The sequence below is a fragment of the Pinus tabuliformis genome, chromosome 5_1 (genome assembly GCF_031772625.1).
Source record: "Pinus tabuliformis cultivar Carrire ecotype Pingquan chromosome 5_1, CPIR1, whole genome shotgun sequence".
In the NCBI taxonomy this organism is placed as follows: domain Eukaryota; kingdom Viridiplantae; phylum Streptophyta; class Pinopsida; order Pinales; family Pinaceae; genus Pinus; species Pinus tabuliformis.
In genome coordinates, this window is record NC_142305.1 from 682612097 (window position 1) to 682639376 (window position 27280).

The 27280-nt window shown below is 35.7% G+C and overlaps 1 non-coding gene and 1 pseudogene across 1 annotated transcript; both read left to right on the forward strand.

Moving 5' to 3' along the window:
• The first annotated feature begins 7036 nt into the window (after positions 1-7036).
• On the forward strand, positions 7037-7164 carry LOC149166789 (U6atac minor spliceosomal RNA). Its single transcript, XR_016261048.1, has one exon. It is a non-coding gene; the product is annotated as a U6atac minor spliceosomal RNA (small nuclear RNA).
• Positions 7165-7487: 323 nt separating this feature from the next.
• On the forward strand, positions 7488-9507 carry LOC149166790 (ABC transporter D family member 2, chloroplastic pseudogene; annotated as a pseudogene).
• Positions 9508-27280: the final 17773 nt, after the last annotated feature.

The following is a 27280-nucleotide window of genomic DNA, read 5'->3' on the forward strand; positions in this document are numbered from 1 at the left end:
AAGATATCAAATGAAGAAGGGATATCCTCATACCTTATGATGGTGTCACAAATAAGAGACCAACTACAAGATTTAGGGGAAATAATGCTTGATAAAGAAATGACCACCATTTTGCTCAATGTACTACTTGATGAATGGGGAAATTTTGTATCGAGTATCTATGGGAAGAAGGAATCGACTCCATTCAATGAAATTTGGTCATTATGTAAGATTGAAGAAACCATGTTGAAGGCAAAGAGTGATGTTGGATCAAATGACGAAGTTGAAGAATTTTCTACTAGTGCTAAGAGAAAAGGAAAGTTTGGAAAGTTTGATCCTTGAAAAAATAAGAAGATCGATATGTCAAATATCCAATGCTATAAATGTAAGGAATATGGGAATTTCAAGAGAGATTGTCCTAAACTCAAGAAGGGAAACAAGAAAAGGATAGAAATAAATGAAGCTCATCTGACTGAGGATGTAGAAGAACCTGATGAGAAGAAATCTAATAAGGAAGAAGTGATAGACCTTGACTATTAAGGTATCTCACACATTTTATCTTCAACAAGGAGAAGTAGGAGGTGAAAATTCCTTTACTATGATTAAATATTGTAGTCATGATGATAATCATTGTAAGTATGATAGTATGCATCATATTAGAACCATACGATTGAAGCAAAAAATATCTCACGACATCATTATAGAAGGATAAAAGGATAACTGAAGTATAAATTGATATAAACAGTCATCAAAGAATGAAAGTATTTAATGACATGGAAGGTTATCCGAAGTAGCAATCTAAATGGCTAGAGCAAGTAATCTAGCAAGAATAGAAAGATTAAATCTTGTCACATCATCATCATTAGAATGAAGAATTTAAAGATTGAGGATCATCATTATCCTCCATGGAATATTTATAAGAAAGTTCGTCTCAACCTGGAAGAAGAAAATGACACATAGATGACATACATAGTATGATCTACAATTTAAAAGGATGATGGTATGATGCCAAATTTATGCAGCATGTCAAGTTGGTTGAAGTAATTTCATCTTTAGGCAAGGAAAGGAAGCTGCTAAAAGGAAGTATAGATGACCAAAAGAAGGAATAGATATGTGTATATATGGTAATAGATAGATAATGTCATGTCATAATATGGTTGCAGATAGAATGGTTGAATGTTCCATGTCATGAGCATGATCGAAGAAGAAGGATCTCTTCCATTAGAATGATGCATGAAGGCATGTAGACAATGTGCCTTGAACTCTTCTACATATTGATAAGATGAAATCAACATAATATGACCTCATTGGAATATTAGGTGATTGATAATCATGGTTCCTATGCTGAAAGAACCATGTAAAGAAGATCCCTAGGAATGCAATATGTGAAGAAAGGAAGAAGAGTCCATGAAATATGCAACTATAGTCACATAAGATAAGTTAAGTGATCAAAATATGATAACTAGAAGAATTAGCTATGACAACTTCATGGAGAAGGTATGAAGACCCTGATAAAGTTTGAAAAAGAAGGAGACCCTTGATATTAAATGTCTTGAAGATGGAGTCACTCACGTGCAGGTTGTTGATTTTGAATGAAGTTGATATCATGATGAAAGGCCATCATAAAAAGGTCATTTTTATTTTGAAATCATCTGGTTGGGTTGAAACAGGGCTACCAAAAGAGAGTTATAGATGTCACCTACAACTATTACTCATGTGATTGGATGGAAGATCCAAAAAGAAACATGACTTGGAAGAGGTAGTTGTATGAAAAAAATCTAGATGTGGACTAGAAGATAACTTTTCAATGAAGAGAAGGATGACATGAATATTAGTTCAACACTATGGTTTGTTGAAGGGAAAGTGATGGAGAAGATGGTCAATGCCCTACAATAAAGTAATGATGAAGAAGATGAAGATCACGACATGAAGTAGAAAGAGGATCCCTACAAGCAGTTGATACTACCATGATCTCCACCAAAGAATTAGGGGAATTTTGAGGTCTAAAATGGACCTCTCAATAAAATTATAAAATAATAGTGGAAATAATAAAATAATATTAGATTGCATCATCAAATTTTAGAGGGAAAGAAGAAAAAACTACTTTTTCAAATCGTATTTTCAAATTATCTCCCTATGGGTTTACTCAAATTTCGATCGAGAACACTCGTTGGATGAAGAATTTGATTCCTCATCCAAGGAATACCCATGTTTCATACTTTCAATGGACCTTGTTACAAGAAAAATGAGAAATACATGAAAAGTGTGATTGCAATCACGTTTTTTCATGTATTTCTCATTTTTCGTGTAGCGGGGTCCCTCAAAAGTATGCAACATGGGTATTCCTTGGATGAGGAATTAAATTTTGCATCCAATGGGTACTCCTGCTCGAAATTTGAGTAAAAACTTAGGGAGATAAGTTGAAAATACGAGTTGAAAAAGTAGTTTTATTATTTTATTATTTTATAATCTTTTTACTATTTTACCCCAAAAATGGTGAGTCATCCCCCATGGTTGACATCATCATCTTGAATCTTGTTGGTTCTTATAAATTTTATTTTGGTTGTAAATTTGATAAGAAGCTTCCCAACCCAAGAGAATTTATATGATATAATGTGAAAATAACATACAAAGTGACCAAAACCATGGGTGTCAATGTAAAAGACCACCCAAGCAAGGTCTGAATGCCTGCAAATGCATGAGAAGATGCTAAATAAGGGGAGTGATTCCCTCTATCAAGAAAATAACTACTCACAACATGCCTCATCCTAGCCCAAACTATAAATATCCATTGGCATTCTTCTAACAAACCACAACCACTTTTCCCTGTCATCAAGACGTCCACCAAAAGGGACATCAATTATGCAACAAAGGGTGGGCGTACTACTTCAAGGTTCACTAATCAAAATTACGAAACAATAATCCAAGTGAAACCCTATGAACACATGCAAACATGCTCAACAACTAATTCACTATGTCAAGGAGAAACAATTAACCAACAATACTTAAGGAAACTCTTAGTTGATGGATATCCCTCATCATAAATGTGCTAAGGGTAAATCAAATGTTTGAGAAATGTTATGCAAGGTCCTCAATCACATTTCAAACACCATATGTGCTAAATGCAAGCCTCTAAAATGACTTGTAGAAAAGTAGTCTAAATATTAAACCACTAAATCTAATGTCATGTTGAAAAACTAGGGAATTAGAGAAGTTATTAACTATGAACTCCATGCACGAGAGGTGGTGTCAAAAGATATCATGACAAGACCTACCATTTGACCGTTAACAATCTCCAAAATGACTAGCTCTAGAAACTACAAAATCGAGAAGATCTTTTTGTTCTAACAAATGAGATAAACTTGAAACAAAAAAAGGGAAGGGTAGTGAAAATTAAGTCACAATTAGCTTATCTAGAAAAAGAAGGAGACACTGCAGTAGCTTAGTTTTAGTGTTCATCTTTGAATGTCTCAAACATATGCATAGGCTATAAAAAACAAAGACCATAAAGATAAGTTGTAAACAAAATTTTACTAACTCAAAATTTTCTTGGAAAAATGGCATACCCCAATTCAAGGGAAGTGTATATTCACTCAACCCCTATAGATTCAAAATACAAGTCTTTTAAATAGTATTATATGCCTTGAACAGAAGCAGTTTTCTTAAGGGTCTGTCAAATCCTGTTCTGATGGGGATTGGTTTAAGCCACTGCAAAATTCATTAAAGGCTTAAAGATTTGATTTTTTTTAAAACCCCAAAAAGAAACATCTAATCTCTGCAGTCCCGCAATGGATAATAGCTCCTTGATCATGGCATCCAAAGAAGCAACTAAATATGGATGGTCTCTACAATATAATGTCCAGGTGCTAAAATGGCTAGAGGATTTTATGGAAAGGTTGCAAAAGAGGGCAAATAGCGTTACTGATGAAATGTATAAACTGTTAGAGTAGACTGAAGTTGTTGAACAAGATTTTTATAATACATTCAATTCTTTCAGAGGGCTCTCAAATACTCAGTTCATTGAAAATTGTGTATGTGAAGGTGATGATATGACTGCCCTAAATTCAGATTCTAGCATCCAACTTTCATAAGTTTATGTACCCACTCGAAGATATGAAGAGGATATAGTTCCAAGATACAAAGAAGCATTATTGAGTGGCTTGAATGGCTACAAGCAATACATTTAGAGAAATTATAGAAATACTTTTGAGCGATTCCTCACAAAGTTGGGTGGAGCAATGGACAACTTCCTCATATTATTGGCACAAAAGAATTTATGTGGGATAACAGTTGTGGGAGGATAGGACTTGGTATGGATCCTTTGGAATTAGATGCTGATGCGGAGGGGGAGGGGATACGTTTGGCTTCAGAAATGGCTAGGACCAGAAGTCTTTTAGAGGCTGATTGGTCTGGAATAGAATCAGATAAAGACGACTAGGTTGGAATGGAGCCTACAGTTTCAACTGCTCTCGATTTCAAAGTTATGCTTGAGGCTACACTTCGTAGTCCATACATACTTTATGATGATATTTTGTCCAATTCCAAGATCATTTCTGGTTATGACAACAACATTGGCATTGATGCTGCTGCTTCACAGGTTGTTACCCTCGATAGTCTCAGGTATCCGGAGTTCCCAATTCCCAGTCCATCCTTGGTAATGAGGAACCTCAGTCACTCCTATACATGCAAGCATAACTAGCAAATCAATGGAAGCAACTGCACACCAGGTTGTTTCAAGTAGTTTTAACATAAAAATTCATCCAGATACAGTTGCAGGAGGCCTCTTTGATAGTGAAGTTGCGCTATCTACCTCTAAAATAAATGAATACCTTATTTTGTACTCACAGCCTGTGGATGGTTCTCACAATGTCAACAGTGGTAGTTTCAATGAAAAATCAAAACTAAAAAGCTCAACACGTCCTAAAGAAATAAACTCTTTTGTGGAAGGTCAACAAGATCCATGCCAATCTAGTTCAAATAACATGAGCAGCAAAGTCAATGTAATAGCAATTTCTCAAGCCTTTTTGGATAATAAGGAAGTTTCAACTTCTTCTAGATTCAATGCATCTACTCCTGTGTTGTCACTGCCTACTGCTCAAATTTCTAAACAAACAATTGATTCTGAGAAAATGAACTCTCGGAGTATTGGCAACAAGAGAGAAGAAGGTATAGCTAGTCAGGAACCCGGTAAGGATCTTTTTGGTTCAAGCAATTTCATTAGGAAATTTTAAGGGGCATTATTTTTAGGTGGACTCTTTGATGATGAAGATGAGTTAGTTTCCTCTATTCCATTGGAATCTACTCGTCTGGTCACAACCATCTATTCTAGAGAGATTATATGGTTCTAATTCAGATGCAAATAAAAATGAACTAAGTCCATCTAGCAGCATTAGTAGTATTCTAGATCAAACTGCATCTAATTCATCAGATAAATTAATCACAACTGATACTCAAGTCTCTACAGAAAGTAGCTCTCAATTTTCAAGTACAGAATAACTTGAAAAGATATTGGGTTTAAATAATGAGTTCGCCACTGGTGGACCTCAATTTCCAAAAGCAATTAATGGTAGGCAATCTCTGAAGGAAAGGCTATCACTATTGCATAAAGATCTCTTTGATAGTGGAGAAAATGATGAAGATGATGATCCTAGTGATCCTTTTAGGGCACCATCTTCCATGGGGCAGAAATTGAGATTAAATGATAGGGCCCTTGATAGTGAAAGTAATATTCTGCAAGAGTCATCTAATGATGGAGTTGATTTTAATATTCAAAATACAATGCTTACAGATTCTTTGGACCCACATAAGGTTGAGCAATTTCATATTACAGGAGAATTTGGAAGAATTCAAGGCACATTAACCATTGGTGATTATCATTCAAATATAAGTGGAGTAAAAAAAAAACATGAGTTGAAGGAATGTGATGCCCATTTTGACAACCTTGTGGAACCCCTTGACAACAATTAGAGTTGAAGAAAAATTCAACTATCCGGAATGAAAAATAGCATTTGAACCTGGATATGCTACAAGGTGGTACCCAGAAAAAAATTTAAAAAATTGGCAAGCCCCATTGAATAAATGGGCAATTAGGCACACGACAGATTTGAAGCTTTATAATGTATGTATCAATGCAACTATTCAATATATTATGATATTGCTTGGCCCAACTTCTACTTCAAAAATTACCCTTTAATCTTCAAACTTCTCTCATACTCTACTATAGAAAACTTGCTCCATGACTACTGAAAGATTTACTAGTTGCTAATAGACATATTACCTAACTATCATTGGCCTTGAACAAAGTTATTGGTGTTGCTCTACTCATATTCAACTTAGAAAAAAAAATCTTTTGCAAGTTTGAATATTCTTGTGTCTTAAGTACATATCAAGTTGTCTTAACCAATAATCAAGTCTATCAGCATCTATATCTCATATAAAGCTATGGATTTCCAAATTTCCATCAACTTGAAACAACTAGGATCACAAGTCTCATTTCCACAACTAATATATATAGTTGTATCATGTCATTTGCATTTGACTAGTAAGAATATTGTTGTTTGGCATATTGGGGTGACAACAAATCATATTGTCCTAAATAGTTTGCAGTTAGTTGCTGCTACAGCAGAGAATGTGGCTGCCATATTTGATGTCGAGTCATGATTTCATATATCCTATCTAGATATATGATGAATCATATACCAATTCATTTGTTGTGTTGGAATGCAACTAGGGAATATGTTGTATCTGTAAATGGGCATGATCTGACAATTTCACCAATGGCATCCAGAGAAGGTGCATTTAGGGGAGTAGCTGCACTGGTAGCTTGTTTCAGCTGATGTTTTCCATCCCAATTCTCCAATACTTCAATTATCAGTCTCCACCAGATGTTTCAGTACTGAATACGGCATAAAAAAAAAAGATCATGTCATGGAAAGCTTATAATATTTGAACCTGTCTTATCTCAGTCACCTGCAATGGTGATGGTTGCTTCTGCTAGAGTCAGAGTATCTATAGCTACAGATAAAGGCATGAAACATTATAAGTAGGACCAGATTGCTAATGCGTAGAAAGGAGAGATGGTTGGCATCTCCCTCGACAAGGACGGGAATAATCTTCAGACTTTCTTATCACACGTGGTTAAGGTTCTCCATCCCTTTACCCGGATGGATCTTACCACAAGTTTTGATTCCTTAGAGGTTTTCTCATCATAGGACTTGGTGATTATATCACACTATTTCAAAGGGTTCTTTCAGGCAATCTAGGTACCAAAATGATGAAGTCTTATCATGAAAAACAGATGTATGTCCGCTTGATGGAACCTGTAATTAAATGGATTACTAGATGCATTTTCAATCATGCAGATCAGGAGAGGATTATTCAACTTTTAAGAGATTTTGGGGTTCAACCAAATGAGTGGAAACCAACTCAAAGCATCCATCTAGTTTCTGTTTTGGTGCATTTCTTGTTGAAGCGGAGAATGTTGAGGTGGATGTTTGTGGAGGCGGAGAATGTTGAGCCCATCATTGCTTATCAATAGGTTTTGGAAGGTTTCCATTCCATATTGGACCTCAAAGGATAAAGTTCAGGCTAGATTACAACTTGCTGGTGTATTTTCTCTCACCCTACCCGCTACAGGAATCAATGTGGGATTCAATTTTCTTAGGTGTGATTTTTATAATGCCCTTGCAAGCAAATATTAGGAGCAGTTCACAAAACAACTTCTGTATTACCTAGGAGCTTTTGCTGGAGGAATTCCGGTGAGCAAATTGTTGCACCCTTATAGGTCTTTGTACTGAGAGATTATGGAAGGGAAACACTTGGACTGAGATGGTGGGCATGGATGACAAGATACTATTTGGGCTACTATTTTGAGAACCAAATTTTCTATAAGACCCAATCACAATCAATCATGGATAACCCAGATCAGAGAATTGTTGATGACCTTAGTTCTTTCACCGGGACTTCTTTGCATTTGTATTAACATTGTTTACAGTAGCAGTGGACTTGATATCAATCAGCAACATATTGTTTGGAATTTATCCACCTCTATTTGTGGTGCTCATTGTTTATTCACCTGGGGAAACAACCATCAGTGTCCTTGTAGGAAAGGGACTTGTAAACCTAAACTTCATGCAAGAAAAAGAAAGAGGCAGATTTTCGTTATGGGCTAGTGCACATCTGAGAAAGTGGAGAGTCAATTGCTTTCTATGGAGGTGAAGAGAATGAGATGCAGCTGCTTCTCCAGCGCTTCAAACAAGCTTTTGAGAATTTAACTCAATTATTGATTTCATCATGGAACTTGGACTTCTTCACCAGTGGATACCGATACCTAATTCAAATTTTACCTGTAGTTGTTGTGGCTCCCATGTATTTCTCTGGAAAAATCGAATTTGGAGTGATCAATCAGTCTTACTCCGCTTTCAATCATGTCTTGGGCAACTTCTCACTAATTGTGTATCAGTTTCAGGCTATCAGTGATTTCTCAGATGTCATTGATCGGTTAGTTGAGTTCAGTGATATTTTGGACCAAAGAAATAGTCTATTGATATAAGACTCCAAACCAAAGATAGCTTTCTTGAAGGTTGATCAGTTTTATGGAACTGCTTCGGAATGTAATCAAGCAGATACTTTTGAAGTTTGTCCAAAACTTTTGGAAATTGAACATTTAACATTATAAACACCACAGTACACCATGACTCTTATTGAAGACTTTTCATTGGTGGTCACTAAAGGAGATCACTTACTGATAATGGGTCCAAGTGGAAGTGGAAAAACATCACTATTGAGAGCTATTGCTGGTATATGGTGCTCTGGTAAAGGAACTACTAGATTCCATATAAAATAGAGAAATAAAGGATTTAATAGATCTATTTTACAAGGAGCATTAACAATTATGGCCCAGGGAATGGAACAAACTATCGTATAGAAGACAAAGAACACCAACTCGTACATGGAACAGAAGGAAGTTCTGGGGCAATATTTTTCCTTCCTCAAAGGTCTTACATGGTTTTAGGAACCCTACACCAGTAGTTGCTTTATCCTATGTGGATTGAAGATCTTATTGTTGTGTCAGAACCAAATTCTCTACCATTTTCATTGAAAAGTTTGAGATTGACAAACACACGATGTGAACTTAAACCTATGCCAAATGAAGATGATCTTGTTGGGGTATTGAAGGCTGTATGTCTTGATCATCTAATCACATGCTACAATGGTTTGGAATCCAACGTTGACTGGTCATGCGTACTTTCATTGGGTGAACAACAATGACTCGCATTTGCTTGGTTGCTACTTGCACAACCAGAACTTAGTCTGTTGGATGAGTCTACAAGCGCACTAGCTGAAGCTAATGAGGTTTGTTTGTACAAAAAAATTGCAATTGCGGGAATAACATATATAAGTGTCGGGCATAGAAGGAAAGGTGACAAGACTACCTACTCCAGTAAAACTGTTTGGACAAGCTACTGCATTCTATGGCACGAACAGAAGATGAACAGTTGGTGGCAATTTCTCAGGTTTTGGTGGTAGATATAAATATTGGTTATGAGGATGTTGTAAATACACAGGTCCTGGCTTCCAATGGAGTGCATGAAAAAAAATCTCAGGCATCTTGCAGACATGGTGGAAAACTGTGAGGATGAATTTCTGAGATATGACCTGGAGTACCAACAGATTGTTGTTTTGGCGAGAAAAAAAAATAATAAAAGAAAAAAATCGAAGGAAGCAACTCCCGATATTCTTGCAACACATTGCATACCTTCCGCTATATCTAGTGATTTGAAAACGTGAATCAGTTTTCCAGAGGTGACATTCCTTACATTTTGATTTGATTATTCGGATGAATATTGTTTACTACTTCCACGACATGATAGGAAATATGCTAGGTTGGGGATATCAAGAGAGTACTACTCTTTTTGGTTTTGGCTATGACTTTCGATAAATTAATAGGTTTCCAGGCCTAGATTTTGAACCTAGGCTTTGATACTATGTGAAAGATCCCATCCTAGGGTCTTCTACCAGATCTATATTCTCTAAAATTAAATGCAATAAGAGGCAATAATTTATTTTCTTACAAGACATTTAAACGATGATAATTTACCATTTAGAATCTAATTCCTACAATTTAATTAGTAAACATTTCATTTCAATCACTTACATGAGTAATCTATGCATAGAGGAATACCTGTACCGATGGCACAATGGAGATGCCCTTGAGCTTCTGCTCCCACTGGAACGCTCCTCTTGACTACTGACTGGATTTACCTCCCAGCCAACTAGGAAGTAATTCCTAGCCCAAGAAACCTCCACAGGTTCCCTAGCCCTTCGAGCCCAAGTCCAACCAGATGTAGTGTGTGTCCAAGACCAAAATAAACCATACTCCTTTCCTCTCTCTCAACAATTCCTCCAAAATCACAGCCAACCAAAACCAAAAGCAAGACCCAACATCCCCCTTCCTCTCTTCCTCCTTCCCCTTTTATGCCCCCACTCTCCTCTCCACCTCGACCACCTCTCATTAATGCCATAACTTCTCCCTCATCCTTACAATTGACTTCTCTTCTCCTAAGTAAACATGAGAGGAAATTTGGGAATGTGATAAGAACATAGTACCTTTTGGGGATGAGAGATGGATATATAAATTGGTAATTAGCTGGAGAGGACCATGTCTTCTCCCAAGTAAATGTGAGAGTACATTTTGGGGATGAGAGATGAATATATAAATTGGTAATTAGTTGGAGAGGACCATGTCTTCTCCCAAGTAAATGTGAGAGTACATTTTGGGGATGAGAGATGAATATATAAATTGGTAATTAGTTGGAGAGGACCATGTATTCTCCCAAGTAAATGTGAGAGTACATTTTGGGGATGAGAGATGAATATATAAATTGGTAATTAGTTGGAGAGGACCATGTCTTCTCCCAAGTAAATGTGAGAGTACATTTTGGGAATGTGATAAGAATATTTAAATTGGAATAATGGAAGGAGACCATATCCTATCCAAAATTAAATTTGAGAAGACAATTTGGGAATTGAATAATAGCAATAATAAATTTTATATCAGTAAATAAAATTTATAGTTTCCCAAATGAAGGTATTCACCAATATTTCTTGATAATTATAAGACAATATTTTCAGGTAATGTAAACATTAATAAAATTTGCATGATAAGATTAAGTGGGGCATTACAACCATGATCTCCATCAAAGAATTAGGGGAATTTTGAGGTCTAAAATGGACCTCCCAAGAAAATTATAAAATAATAGTGGAAATAATAAAATAATATTAGATTACATCATCAAATTTTAGAGGGAAAAAAGAAAAAACTACTTTTTCAAATTGTATTTTCAAATTATCTCCCTATGGGTTTACTCAAATTTCGATCGAGAACACTCGTTGGATGAAGAATTTGATTCCTCATCCAAGGAATACCCATGTTGCATACTTTCAATGGACCTTGCTACACGAAAAATGAGAAATACATAAAAAGTGTGATTGCAATCATGTTTTTTCATGTATTTCTCATTCTTTGTGTAGCGGGGTCCCTCAAAAGTATGCAACATGGGTATTCCTTGGATGAGGAATTAAATTTTGCATCCAATGGGTACTTCCACTCAAAATTTGAGTAAAACCTTAGGGAGATAAGTTGAAAATACGAGTCGAAAAAGTAGTTTTGTTATTTTATTATTTTTTAATCTTTTTACATTTTTACCCCAAAAATGGTGAGTCATCCCCCATGGCTGACATCATCATCTTGAATCTTATTGGTTCTTATAAATTTTATTTTGGTTGTACATTTTTCTAAGGAGGCCCATTTTAGACCTCAAAATTTCTCTAATGGAGAAGATGGTTGCTGATTGGAAACAATTCCCTAGTTAAGAGGGAGCCTGGGCAAGTCCCTAAGTAAGAGGGATCTTGGGTATATTCCTTTTATAGGAATGTGTAGATCCTTCCTATTTGAGAGGGAGAGATAGAAACATCATTCTATATTCATGTTATGAATAAATAATGGAGGATTGGGTAAGCGTTTGGTTTCCAATACTCTTTGAGGATGTGGTAGGGAATCCAATAGGTCGAAGAGGAAATTCCTCAAGGATGTGTTATTCCAAGATATGAATTGTACTAAAAGGACATACCCTTTGAACACCCGGGTGGGGTATGTGCCTTGAGAGACAATGATGATGGTGTCTATTAGTCATTTTCCTCACTAGCATTGTGGTATGATCTTGTGGAGAGATAGAGCTATTAGTCAAGGCCTTTGTATGTGAAAATGTTGGTTGGTATAATGAGATGCACTGGCATAAAATAAGAAAGTAGCTTATGAGATGACTTATCAATCCGACACTTCTTATGATAATTCTTCAGTTTGAGAATCTCTAAGCACGTTTTATAGATTATGGATACCTCCCTAGTTAAGAGGGAGTGTTGAAATGTGTAACTAGGTTTGGTCTTCATAAATATGAAAGGTACTATCGATTCTTATATATTGTAAAAGGAAACAAAAAAATATTATTATTATTATTTTTTGTAGCATGGGTTTCATTCTCAAGGTCATAGGTCAAGCGCCCATTGAGTTCTTCTAGGGTTTGCCATAGAGTTAAGAAGTCAACTAAGTCATTTTCATATATGGAAGGCCCTATCAGGCATGTTACATCATGTAAAGAAATTTTATAACGAGTCATAAATACCCTCCAAGACCTTGTCACAGTGCTATAACAAGTCGACCTTCAAAGGATGACAAGTCAGCCTACCAGGAGGAACAAGTCAACCTATTAGGGAACTTAAAGAATCCCATAAATAGAACTCAAACTCATTCAATGGACTTTCATTTTAGCTCAAGAAGTTCAATCATAAGTACAAAAATAAAATGAATAGCTAGTGAGGAAGAGGAAAGACAACAGAAGGAGAAGAGAAGGATTAAAAGGGACTATTTTGGGGCATCCATCTGTTGCAAGTAGATTGAATTAAAGATCCTTTAATAATTCTCATTTTTTGTGCCAAGAAGACTAATTTAGGAAGATGAATTAACAAGAAAGAAAGTGATTTCCGAGCGAATTAAAGAAGAGGTCAAAATACCCCAAAATCTATCACACGTGAAAAGTGAAATAATTGCAGGAGGTCGAAAGTTGCAGGTAAGAGAGGACGAAGTTGCAGTCAAATTTGCAGGTATGAAATCTTGGTCAAAGGAGAAGTGGAAGCTTCTATAAGGCAAGTTTGAATTGGGTTGAATTTGTGAGAAGGAAGTGCTTCAAAGAGAAGTTTGACTTGGCCTTGGAAGGGTCTTTGTCAAGGGTCATAGGTCTTGGAATTCATCATTTGAAGTTCTATAAGAAGAGAAGAATTCTTTCAGGTTTTGGCCCTAGCTTGTAACCTTCATTTTGTGTCCTCTTGTCTCATTGATCTTCATAGTTTGATAATTTTTTGATGATAAGAACAATAATAATAATCAAGTGAAAGAATAATCTAATCAAGTTAAGTAAAACAACATCAGAGATAGTTATTAGAGAATGAAAAATCACCTAATTTAGTTGCTCCTAGATTTCCAATAGGGACAATGAATTATCACATTCTCTAAGAAATCTGTTTCTTGAGTATATAGATAAAGGGTGTAAAACTGAAGACATATTCATAACTCTTGCAAGTGTCGAAGTTGAAAATAAAGAGTGTAACCCATAAATCAAACAAATACTTAGTGTTGAGGTAGGAAACTACATAGTATTTGAGACTGTTTACCTGAATCAATAAACTAAGGAGCATATTGTCCCAGTAGGTCAAACCCTAGGTCCAAAGAAAATAATATACAATCCACCTTCATTAATATATATATGGGGTTGAGTGATATCTCCTCAATGAGGGATATTGGGATCCAAAAAATCACTGGTACATTTGTGAAGAGTTCTAGACGACCAATGATCTTACAAATGAAAAATAATCAAATGGCACAATTTGCAGTAGCTCTTCAGAAAATATCCCTAAAATGGTTCATTAACTTCATGGAGAGCCATACCAAAAGCAATATTGATATTAAGAAACAATTCCTCTCCTTCTTTAAAGCTGAAGATGCTAAGCACCTTGCAACATAGAAGCTCAGAGAAATTAAAGAAAGGCAATGAGGAAACAATTAGAGTGTATGACAAAATAGTTAAGGATTTCTCTAGTCAAACCCCATACATCATTGATGAAACTCTCTTAGTCCAATGGTATGTTCTTGGATTATCGAAGAAAATATGAGGGAAACTAAGAATGCATGAAATAACATCATGTGAGGAAGAACTAAAAAATGGCCAACATATCGAAATATATGGTGATTAGCAGTTGACCTCCTTGTCAACTACCAAAAGAATAGAAGAAAAATTGAATAGTTGCAACAATCTCTTTTGAATATGTCAATGCGAAAAATGATTTGTGGTGCACCAATTGTATAACTGAAAGGAACACAAATGATAAATATAAATTTGGAGACTATTTTGAAAAGGCTGTATGAAATGTTTAAATAGACATATATTGAAAGATATGGCAAGTCTCGTTGAGTCATACCATAATAGAGTATTAATACAATTTGAGAATTGCAAAAGAAAAGTGCTACGATATATCTGAAGAAAATACTCACTCCTCTTGGGAATTCCAATTGAATGGGAGAAATAGAACCAAACTATCATATTTTCTATACACAAGCTTATGACTAATTGAATGATCTAGTAACACCAGGAGGTAGAGAAAATGGATATTAAGGAAAGGGAGGATTTGGTGGAAAAATGTGAGGATTCAATACAAGAGGTTGAGGCCATAGTTGAGGTTGGGAAGAATATATTTCTTTACATGTTCATAGGAAGGCCATATTGGGCCTAACTACCCCTTGAAGGATAAAACCGATTTGTGTTTCTACAACATGTGCAGATTAGGTGACCACTCTTTAGAGGATTTCCCTAAAATATTAGAGAAAGTAATGGATAATTTTTTTGTTTATTTGACCTATTTCATTCCAAATTAAGAGGTATCGAACTCCAAAAGCGTACATGTCTTCATTGGATTGGGCGCAGGCCAAGAGAATAACCCAAGAACACAATGAATCTTCAAACGACCAAGAGGTACTATCCAATGTCCTAACATGTAGTAACATGATGACATGACGAAAGAGGTAGTCAAGTTCTTTAAGAACAAAATTGGGTAACAAAAATTTTGCCAAAGACAAAATATTAGGATATTTTTTCCAATTTCTAAAAGAAGAATAATCAGTCAGACGATTGATTGAACTCCTCCATATACTTAATGGCTATAACAAGGAGAAACAAAAATATAAGAACCTACGATAAGTATATCATGACAAAAAATTAGTTGACTATAACACTCAAGTAGATCTTGAGATAAATGGCTACATGGTAAATCAAGTCGTAGTCGATTTTAGGTCGCAAGTTAATATTCTTCCTAGTGAAACATGGATAAAATTGGGAATACTAACCTGACAAAGAATGACTAGTTATCTGGAATGAGTAGACTAGAGATTTATTGAACCTATCAGAATAGTAAGACAGATGCAAACATCAATAATGGGTATTATGACTTTGGTCAAATTTAAAGTAATCAACTTAGTTGATGGTATACTATCTTATGCAACCTTGGTCGGAAGACCATGGGGTTGGAAAATGAAAGCAACAAGAGAAAACTTATAATACCTCTTGACCCAAATGAAGGATAACCCAAGGCAGAACCCTAAGATGATGACACAAGATTAGAAATATAATATCAATTTTTTTTTGAAGAAAAAGACAACGTGAAGCCAAATTCATTTGGAGAAATATTATTAGGTTCACCACTCTGCATTAGCCAAAATTCAGACACTAAGTTATATTATGGAATATTGAGAATTATGAATCCAAAGCAAAAAAATGTTGGATGATTAAATCTATACTGAATCATAATGTCCAACCATGTTTCACAATAAAAACAATGCTTATTGTACAAGAAAAGATGTTGAGTCAAACTTCAACACTGCTACCATCTAAACTAAGGAAGGACTGTGGTACCCCACTAATATTTAGAGAACTATAATCTCATGTAACCCATTTTGAGGAAGTAAGTAAGTTGATAGGAGAGCAAGGAATAATTCAAAGTTTAGACTAGACCTTCACTAAACAGGTATCAAGATGGTGGGATACCCATGCCCCTTGAATCCAAACATGGATGGCAACAACTACATATTTTATTGACCATTTTGAAGGGAGGAAACTGTCAATAGCCAACATTATGACATTCAAACATGGCCATAACCTTGTGGAAAATATTCATCTTTGTGAAACATAATGGAAGAGGATTGGCTACATGGATGAGAGAGCTTGGCCTCATATGTTTCCTAGTAATCTCGATGATTTGTCAAATACATGGTAAGATAGAGTAATATCAGTGTGAAACATTATAATGGAGTGAATTAAAAAGAAATTTTATTAAATATTTTCAATGCCATCCCATGGAGGAAGAATTGGTCGAAGAAACTCAACAAATAAAGGATTTTTTAAAAGGATAAACTTCTACTAGAAAACTAGAAAAAGGAAAAATGAAATCTGAATTCTCATCAGCTTCCACACGCAACCTTATATCATGCAAGGAATCAGAAAAAAGAACAATTTACTGCTTATAAATGGAAAACACCAATATTCTAGGGTATAGTTTTTGTTGGAAAAAAGAACATCTAGATAATTTTAGAAAATTCAAAACAATATTAAAAGTATCTAGAGAAGAAAATTAGAATCCCAACAAACCAGATTATTTGCTTACCTATGAAGAAGTAAAAATAGGATACTAGAAGCTTGATGAGTCAAAGGCTCCCAAATGGGTGGACATGGAGATAAAAATTAAAGAAATCAACATATCAAACGATGACTGACAAAATAGCTTGACTTAGCGATTGTTGGTCAAACAAACATGCCACATAATTTATTGACTTATTAAAATAATATCAAGAAGTATTTGCACATGATTAGAAAGACATGAAAGGACTCATAAGGAAACTAGGGAGACAAAAATTGACCTCATTCAAGGAGCCAAACGCATAAAAAAATCCCTAGGAATTGGCTCACAAATACAAACTTATTGTACATAAAGAAATATAATGGATGTTGGCTACCAACATCATCTATCCAATAGAAACTTCAGAGTAGGCACATCTCATGGTTGTGCAACCCAAAAAGCATGACCTGGCAAGGCTAATAATTTGTGTCGATTTTCACATCCTAAATAAATTTGTCAGTAACTGACTCATTCTCCACTCCGTTCACTGATGAAATCATAAATGAAGTGGAAGGACATGAATGTTATTCATTTATGGATGACTTCTTAGGGTAAAATAAAGTACCTATTGCAAAGTAAGATCACGACAAAACTACATTTGTCTCAGAATTTGGTTCCTTTGCATATAGAGTTATGCCATTTGGTTTAAAAAATGCTCCAATAGTATTTTCTATAATACTAGTAAGAGAATTAGAATATATATATATATATATATATATATATATATATATAAATCTACCTAAATATTTCCAACATAAGCCTCAACCATTGGACATGATCTTTGAGGTGTGTAAATAGTCCAGTTGTCAAATTAAATTGCCATATATATATATATATATATATATATATATATATATATATATATATATATATATATATATGGCAATTTATTTTGACAACTGGACTATTTACACACTTCTCAAAGATCATGTCCAATGGTTGAGGCTTATGTTGGAAATATTTAGGTAGATTCATATGTGTGTTAATATAAAAAATGTATCTTTTCTATGCTAATAACAATACTACTGGGACATATAGTATGAAAAGATGGAATTAAGGTAGATCTGGAAAATATTAAAGTGATTATAGACCTAAAGCCCCCAACAAATTAGAAGCATATTAATATATTTCTTGGGCATATTAGATACTATAAAAATTTATTGACATTAATTTGACATAACATTTCCAATTGATGAGTTGCTTAAGAATTTATTTCCTTATAATTGAAGTAAGGAATGCAATTAGTCTTTTGGATTACTAAAGAAGAAATTGGTATAAGTTCCTATATCAAAATTTCCTAACTGGTCAAAGAAATTCCATGTGCATGTTGATGCATCAAATGTGGTATTCATAATAGTACTAGCACAACCTGACACTGCGTCCATAGGCCATCCAAATGCTTATGCCAATTAGAAGCTGAATAAAGCTGAAAGAAATTATTCGGCGACAGAACACAAAGCACTAGACATTATTTTTTCCTTGCGAAAATTTTTCCACTATCTCCTGGATAATCCTTTTATATTCTTCATAAATAATCAAGCCTTAAGATACCTTGTCAACAAATCGACACACCAGGGGAAATCTGTCAATGACTATTAACATTTCAAGAATTTGAATTTGAAGTGATAGTCTAACCTGGGAAAAATAATGTCAGGCCAGACCACTTGTCTAGACCTTAAGGAGGGAAAGAACCAACATAAATCGAGGATGACCTTCCATATGCACATTTATTTAAGGTAAAAGCAACCCTTATTGAGTTTGTAGAAATTGTGTAGAATATGCACTCAGGAAAATCATTAGACAAGTTATCTTAAAAGAAAAAGAAAAAATTGGCAATGAAAACAACTCCATTCACACTAAACAATGCAAAACTATATAAATTTGGGACATATGAATATTGTGAACACATGCATTAGAACATGAGATAAAGGCTATAATAGATGAATCATATAAAGGCCCCGTTGGTGGACATTACCAAGGTGACATGACAACTAGGAAAATTTTGCAAGCAAGATTATGGTGCCTAACATTATTCAAAGACTATCGAATATAATTCCAAAAGTGTGACATTGGTCAAAGGATAGTTCGACCATTTTCAAAGAATGAAATGCCACAAAATTTCATAAAATCGACCTCAACTTTTGAGATTTCTGTTATCTTCTTTATCAGTCCATTCCCTAAAAGGGATAAAATAATAGGTACAAAATACATTATTACTGCAGTGGACTACTTAAAAAAGTGGGAAGAAGCTAAACTAATTGAATCTTGCGTGAAAAAAAAGTAGCAGCTAAATTCATATATGAAAATATAGTAACAAGATTCAGAGGCCACTTGACTATAATCAATGATAGGGGAATGCATTTTATCAATGCTACAATTAAAATACTACTAAAATTATTATGATTGAGCATAGAAGGATGACCTCTTACCATCCACAAGCCAATAGTGTGGTATAGTTGTTTAACAAGGCCTTGCACAATGGACTCACCAAGATATGCAGTATTGATAGACACAAATTAAATAATAAATTCCTAATCGTATTATGGGCATATTAGACAACATATAAATGATCGACTAAACACAGACCATTTAAACTAGTCTGTGGACAAGAGAGAATAATACCATTGCACTATATAATGAATGAAATAAGAGTGTTGAATGTGTTAAAGTACAACATCAAAAATGTCAAAAGAGAGTGACTTCATCATCTTCATAAAATACAGGAACACATATTACATGCACTCCACCAAAAACAAGGGCAAAAATAATAGTAGAATTCTTGGCATGACAAGAATTTAAAAAATCATTTAAAAGTAGGAGATTTACTATTGTTGTCTGATAATAAATTAAAGGGGAATCCAGGAAAACTAGAAATTACATGGGTAGGCCCCTTTGTAGTAGAAGACATATGACCTTCAGGTGGAGTGAAGATGAAGGCACTCCAGGGAACCTATATGAATCTAAAGTAAATGGTGCCCAATTGAAAAAATATATATCTTGTCAACTTCAACATGTTACTAGTGAAAACATTTTTGAGGTGCCAGTGGGAATAAGCTAGACTAAAAACCACTTCATGGTAATCTCACCTCATGAAATTATGTATAATAGTTTCAAGTTTAATTTAGTAACTAAGATAAGTTAGTAGTCATAATTATTATCAAAGGAAACATTTATAAAAAGTAGATATAATAACAACCATGATAACATTTAAGTACCATCAAAAGGATCAACATGCCAATTATATATCATAATAATGGAGTGATTCGAATATTTGAGAAGTTTTCTTAGCAAAATATCACATAAAAACTTAGAAGAATATTGATGACTACAATAGTATGAGAAGAGAAAATACCACTGATAAAGGTTTCGACAACATTTCAGGAAACAAGGTGAATTCGACTAGAATAGAAGCAGAGATGAGTGACCACAAATCGAATTCAAGGATCAAAATGATGAAAGGACTCTACCTGAATTATATGTCAAAACCAATGGAGATACTACACCTGACTCAAAGTGCTTCTATGATGACTTGGTGTATTAAAAAGGCACACGGACCACCAAAAATGTCAAGGCATCCTAGCAACACATGTTGCACAAGCCAAAAGTAATGGAAAGGAAGAACATAAATTTTATGGGAAAAACATAATTGGATCCCTTAGATAAAATTAATAACGAAATACTGATACCAAGCCCACACACAAAATCAAGGAGTGTTGCACAAAATATTGTCACCATGACATTCTGCAATCAGTGTGAGTCTATCACCACTCATACTTTCCTCCTTTGCAAGTCTTGAACCTCGGCTCTTCATGTCAAGCCTTGAAAAATAAGAGAAAGCCTTTAAAAATCTCTAAAAATCTGGTTCCGCACTTTCTCTTAGAATTACCTGCGGTCCCGCACCCACTGGTCATGTCCCCTGCATACCTAACCGCTCTGTCTCTGTGTAATGGGTGCGAACCCTGGTAAAAGTAAAAAAGGCACAAGTACATTATTAAAAACTCACTTTGGGTTATTTCTGGAAGCTTCTAGAGAGAATATTGAGGTGGCAAGTTCGCTCCTTTAGGGTTCATGCATCCCATACCTTAAGGAGCTAACCCCTTGATGTGAGGAGCTTGTCCCTTTGAAGGAGGACTCTATCCCTTCATAGGTGGACCTGTAACTTCCTTCCTCTGCACTATAAAATGAGGCATTGGGTTGGTTACTAAGGAGGTTAAAAGCTGAATATTTTTGAGGGTAAATGTTGTTGGAATTTAGACTTCCTAATTAAGCTTGAGAGGAGAGATTACATAGCTTTTTTGATCTCATTGGGAAGAGTGTGAGGCTTTTCAAAGTAGAGGAAATTCTTGCTTGGACCCTGGGAAAAGCTTGTACAACATCAAGGCACCAAGGTTGTAAAGTTCTTCTTTGTTCAAAGTTAATACAATCAAGTTTATTTTTCTCAATAAGTTGTCTTTTATGGTTTATTTCATGGATACCTTGATCACCATGATGAATATGATTTATTATATTGGCTATGCAAGTGTTATTTGATGTGTGCTTGTTTTCGTTTGTAGGTTCTTAAAAGGAAACTCATTCGGATGGTCGAAGCGTGGCTGTCAGAAACTAGCATTGGACTTAAGGTAGGGTCTAAAACACCTCTTGTTTTTTATTTATAAATCGCTATATTTAGAGAAAGGTAGATTTGCTTGTTCTACTTGTCATTAGATATCAGTTGATACTAGGGAGATCGGTCTTGTCTGCAAGAACGATTTATCCAGCCGACAAATTGGCGACTCCGTTGGGGACTTGAATTTTGGTTTTTTGCCTTTAATTTTACTTTGACTTGAGAAACTTTTTCTTGTTTCTGGTTTTTGCCTGATGTGTGTGGAATTGGGTAGGTTTTTAGTTTCTGAATTGTTTTTTTTATTTTTTTCACGTTTTTGAAAGAGGACCACACATTCTGTTTGTAACACAGTGCAAACATCCCCACACTGTTACTTTACTACACAGAGCGGTACCACATCTGGTTATACCGGAAGCCTGCGGACCCTGTCAAATTTTTGAAAAACCTAAAATCTATTCATCTAGTTAAGCTTAGGATTTGTTTATGTTTTTTAGCCTCTGCCCAGATCTGCATGTGTCTTGTCAGAAAATTCTTGTAAGTGAATTCCATTGGCATTTTGGTTTTAGGTGATTTTCTAGAAGTTTTGCGTGCCTGGTTTGATTTTCACTTGGTCTTTGTAGTAACTCAGAGATTAGAAGCCTAAGAAACCTCAGATTACCCTGGTCTTTTTGGTCTTCTTAATGAGTCTGACTAATTTGTGAAATATACCTTTGGTGACAAATAGATCTTGTTTCCTTTTTGCAAAGCTTTGAAAGAACTTGTTGGAAAGTTTTGAATTTCTTTTTTTCTAAAAATAAAACATAGCTGGGTGTTTTTTTGATTAATTTGTTATTCTGAACGAATTAGTCCTTAGTTTGCTGAATAACTAAGTAAAACGTCCTCAAAAAGAAAATTTTTAAGCTTTTACTTCAATTAGGTTTTTAGAAATTATAGATCTCAAGATTAGTTTTTTATAGTTTTGAGTGTTTTCTAGAAATTTTAGAATCTCTTTTGAAAGAAATTGTTTTTTGTAGTTTTTGAGTGTTGAAAAGAAAGGGATATTTTTCATGAGCATAATTAGTAGTCTCGTTTTGAGTTTATTGAAAAATACAAAAAAGATTTTCTTTTCATTTATATGTTAAAGGAGAGTTTTGTTTTTCAAAGATTGCATTCTCAACTCTTTCTTTAGCTAGAAATTCATTGAAGAAAAAGAACTGTTTATCATCTTAGGTCCATTTTTAGTGTTTTGGAGTCGAGTCTTCACACTATAAAGTCTCATCTCCATACCTTTTGACTTAAGAAACAACCTATAAAAATAACGCTTAAAGTAAAATTGATCTAGCAATGTTTTATTTCTAGGGCTCTTATCACCAACATAGCTTAGGCTAGTATCTTGGAGTAGGGAGTAATTAACTCTCCAAGATAGTTAAAACAAACAAGTAGCTATATCTTACGGTAGGAGATAAATTCCAATTGTTACATATATGCTCTGGGAAGCTCCTCTTAAATGAGTCAAACACGAGATCATATCTGAACCAGTGGGGTAATCAATCCTTCCTCATTGGGAACGATAACAGATATACACGTATTAAAAATGGTAAACCTCAGATTGACCATTGTCGAGGAGCCTGGGGTCACTTGTTGGTAAACCTTAGATTATGTCAAGGAGCCTTCAAGGGGATTGAGCTTTGCTACTCTACCCTTGCATGTGTATCGGATCGTAGACTGTTCCCCCAGGTATATTTGTTTATGTTGGTAACCATAGTGACCATAATCTATAGGATTCTTTCCTAAGGTGATGGTGGAGGGAAGATCCCACTGTACCTAGAGCAAACGTCAAATAGACTCACTTGGACTCTCTGGGGGGTTCTCTTCACTCAAGACGGTTTTGTGAAGAAACTTGTTCCAGTCTGTTTCATTAAGCAAGTTGTCGGGGTAACTGTTCCAACCGCCCTTTCTATATTGAATTCTGCAACGTTGGATTTCATCACTAACTAGTGTTTTCGATACGGAAAGTTACTGTTTGTGTGTGGTTTGAACTCTTAGATTTTTTAGGCGTGTGATTCAAATTGTTTGTTTCTTTAGAGACTTTAGGTGGTTTATTGAGATTTTTCTTTGTTTGCGTGTGAAGTAATTAAAATATTTAATTGTGGCTGAATTACCGAGACAATCCCGTAGACTTCGGGGGTAACCTCCTGAGTATTCACCAAGGCAGCTTGAAGGGCTATGATCTCTTGTAACCCTTATTGATAGTAGAGTTGGGTCACCGGAAGCCAGAGAGACTCCTTTAATTATTCATCCTGATTATCAAGTTCAAGCAACAGAGTATATTTCTGAACCAATCTCATTTTCCGAAGTTACTGGTGGTTTTTCTTATACTAGTGAATTAGCTAAAGAACCTAAAATTTCTGAGCCTGGAACTAAACCTGCTGCTACTCCATCTTCAGGATTTTCTTCTCCAACTTCTAGTGGTCCTGGTTCACCTAGGGTAGGAAGGATCATTACCTAAAATCTTCCTTCGGGACTCATTTCTATTGAAGAACTTGTTAGTCCGGAAGAAGGTATATCTATCCCTGAAAATCAACCAACTTTAGAACTTAGGGAGCATGAATCAATTTTCTACAGTCCACCTAGGAGGGACGCTTGGTACCTCTCATTGACCAACTTTTTAGAAAATCTGGGTCTTAGTTTTTCACCACCTCGAATTCCTTTTCATCCAACACCTAGAGGTTATTATCCTCATTTGAATATGTTGAGACAATAATCCATGTTTTTCCAATCACCGGAAGCATTTTTATATGGCGGTCCTTCTATTCCTTCTCGGTATCCTTCACTCACTGGTACTTTTTCAGGAGCATCTCCTCAACCCATTGAACATGGGCTATCAACTGGTAATAACGGAACTAAATCATTGAGCGTAGAAGACATTCTTATGATGTCTGGTACTATTCCAAATCCGTAACCTCAAGGTAGTCAGTTACCACCTAGGGGGCAACCTTAAGGTACTCAATTATCGCCTGGGGGGCAACCTCAAGGTAGTCAGTTACCACCTCGGGGTCAACCTCAAGGATAGTACATTCCTTTGGGACAGTACATTCCTCAAGGTTGACACGAGACTCAATATATACCTCAAGGTCAACCCTAGTATCAATATATGCCTCAAGGTTAACCCCATTTTCAGTACGTGCCTCAAGGTTATCAACCTCAAGGTCAATACCCAACCCAAGGTTTCCAACCACCTTCAGGTCAATCATTTGTTCAAGGAGCTGGAAATGCACCTTTGAATTATCAGCCCTATGCACAACCTAGTTATGGTCCTCAATATGCTCAACCTTCTATGGTTCCATACCCTGGAATGAACATGGTGTGGGATCCATCTCAATCTCAACAGATTTTGCAACCTAATGTGCAGTTGTCATCTCAATCTAGACAACCTTTCATTTCTGGTTCAACCCAGCAACCTGTCTAGCCTACTATTCAAACTTCTGCACCTGGTGTAGCTCATCAGTCTAGGCCTAGTTCGCCTTGAACTCCGCCTCAAATGATTGATGCAACTACTACAACTTTTGTTCAATCTACCCCACCTATTTCTGGAGTATCGACAGCTCCAGTTTCTACTGTTCCTGCATCAACTCCTCAAGCATCTTTACCTCGGTCTGGACCCACAATTCAGACTTCGGTTCAGATCCCTCTAGGACAACCTAGTCCAAGTACGGTTGTCACAAGTCAACCACAGTTCACTTATCAACCGTACCGGGGACAGTACCAATTCAGTCCTGCTGTGCAAAGCCCAGTTTACCAGTATCAACCGTACCCTAGATATACTTATCAGCAAACTCAACCACCCCAGTACAGTCCGGTTAATCCTGGTTTTCCAGGAGGATATAATATCCCAAATGCAATTCCAATTCCAAGTTATCCTGGATATCCTCCTCCTGGGGCTGGTCTTATGACCTAGGGTTTTCGTGACCCTAATCATCAGTTACCATTTATAGCAATTTTGGACTTGCCTGATTTGTCGTGCCTTATGAATGATCCAATTAATTATCTTCCGTTTTTGTCGCCAATGTTGAATAAGTTGCCCAGTGATATCCCAAAGTTTGAAGGTAAATCAGGAGAGGACCCATCAAACCATGTGATGACTTATCACCTCTGATGTGCATCTAACTCCATAATAGATGATTCAATTTGTTTATGTCTTTTTCAACGCACTCTGATTGGTCTTGCGGCCAAGTGGTACATTGAGTTACCGCGAGCCTCTTTTTATAATTTTAGTCAGTTAGCCACTTCGTTCTTAACTCATTTTCAGTTGCCGGTCATATATGACAATGGCACGGAATTATTAACTTCATTAAAACAGTCAACGTCCACATATATTTCAGATCACATTCATGAATGGCGACGTCGACGACGTTTAGTGAAAGTTTTTATTCCGGATCAAATTTTAGCAGAATGGTTTGTTAAATCATTATTACCTAAAATCACTGAGGATGTAGCTAAGGTAGGAGTTGTTACTGAAGAACAAGTAATTGCTCAAGCTCAGTACCTTGACCTCGTTTATACGCAGTCGGGTACTTTACACAAAAAAATCTCTGACCTTCCGAAACAAAATCAAATAACTGTAGCTCCTTCGGGGTCTCATGCCACTGATGGTATGATTGGTTCAGTTAATACCAAAAGTAAGAATAAATCTTCAAAGAATTCTTCTCCTATTATAACTTTACCAGATTCCTCGACATGAGACTCTTCCGCTGAAATTCCTGCCGATATTCATGTCGTAGAATCATCTACGGCCAAATCAAAATCCGGCTATAAAAAGAAAGGGAAGAAGAAAATAAACAAAACTCAAAAGAGAAATCAGATAAAACTGGATCTACTGACAAGAAACATAAACTTCGCTATCCTTGTCTCATTTGTGATGAAGAGCATTTTACAAGAGACTACCCACATAGTGCTAAGGTTGCGAAAATCGTCAAAGGTTCTAAAACTCCTACTGTCTTGAAGGATCCTTTTCCTAGTCAAGATAGTAAGATGACCGATTCTTCCTCAAATGCCTTGGAAGAACCTATAATGATGATGTCTCATGTTAGGATTGCGACGTGATCACAAGATTATGGTAGTAAAAGTCCTGTTGGTGGTAAGGAAGCAGAATTTTCTAATTCAAACCCATCAACTTCAACTCCTTCTAGTTCTGATTTGCTACAGATCAAGAAACCTAATCCAGACTTAGTAATCAAACCACCTGCTAAAGGTATACTTCAAAATTCATCTTTCAATCCGCATGCGAGAGCTGCTTAGAATTATAACATTGTTGAAGACTTAGCTGTTTCTGCTTCAACAATGTTGGCTTTGGAGGTGCTGCAATCATGCCCAGCACAACGTAAATTTCTATTGTCAGCTATAGGAGCTATTGATATTCAAGACTCGAACCTTATAATATTTGATTTAGAAAATAGTACACCTCGCTTACCTCATCAAATGGCTTTCCAGATTCCAGTGTTAGTCAGAAACAAACCTTGCTTTAGGACTGTAATTGATGAGGGAGCATCTACGTGTATTATGTCGATCCAATGTTGGAGATCGCTTGGTTCTCCTACACTTAATCAATCCCCGATGATTCTAAAGGCTTTTTATGGCCGTTGGTTCCATCCTTTTGGCATTCTACAGGATTTACCTATAGGGGTTGAAGGCAAAACCGTTAATCTAGATGTGGAAGTGGTTGATGCCCCTCTAGATTACAACCTTCTTTTGGGTTGCAGCTGGTCTTACGCTATGACTGCTGTTGTTTCATCGGTATTTCGGCTTATAAAGTTCCCTCGTAATGGAAAGATTGTAACTATAGAGCAGCTCACTTACTTTTCATTTGACCCTGCCTCTTCTGAAAGTATCCAACATGTCGGTAAAACAACTATCCCTTATAAGGATGTTGGGGTAGGATTG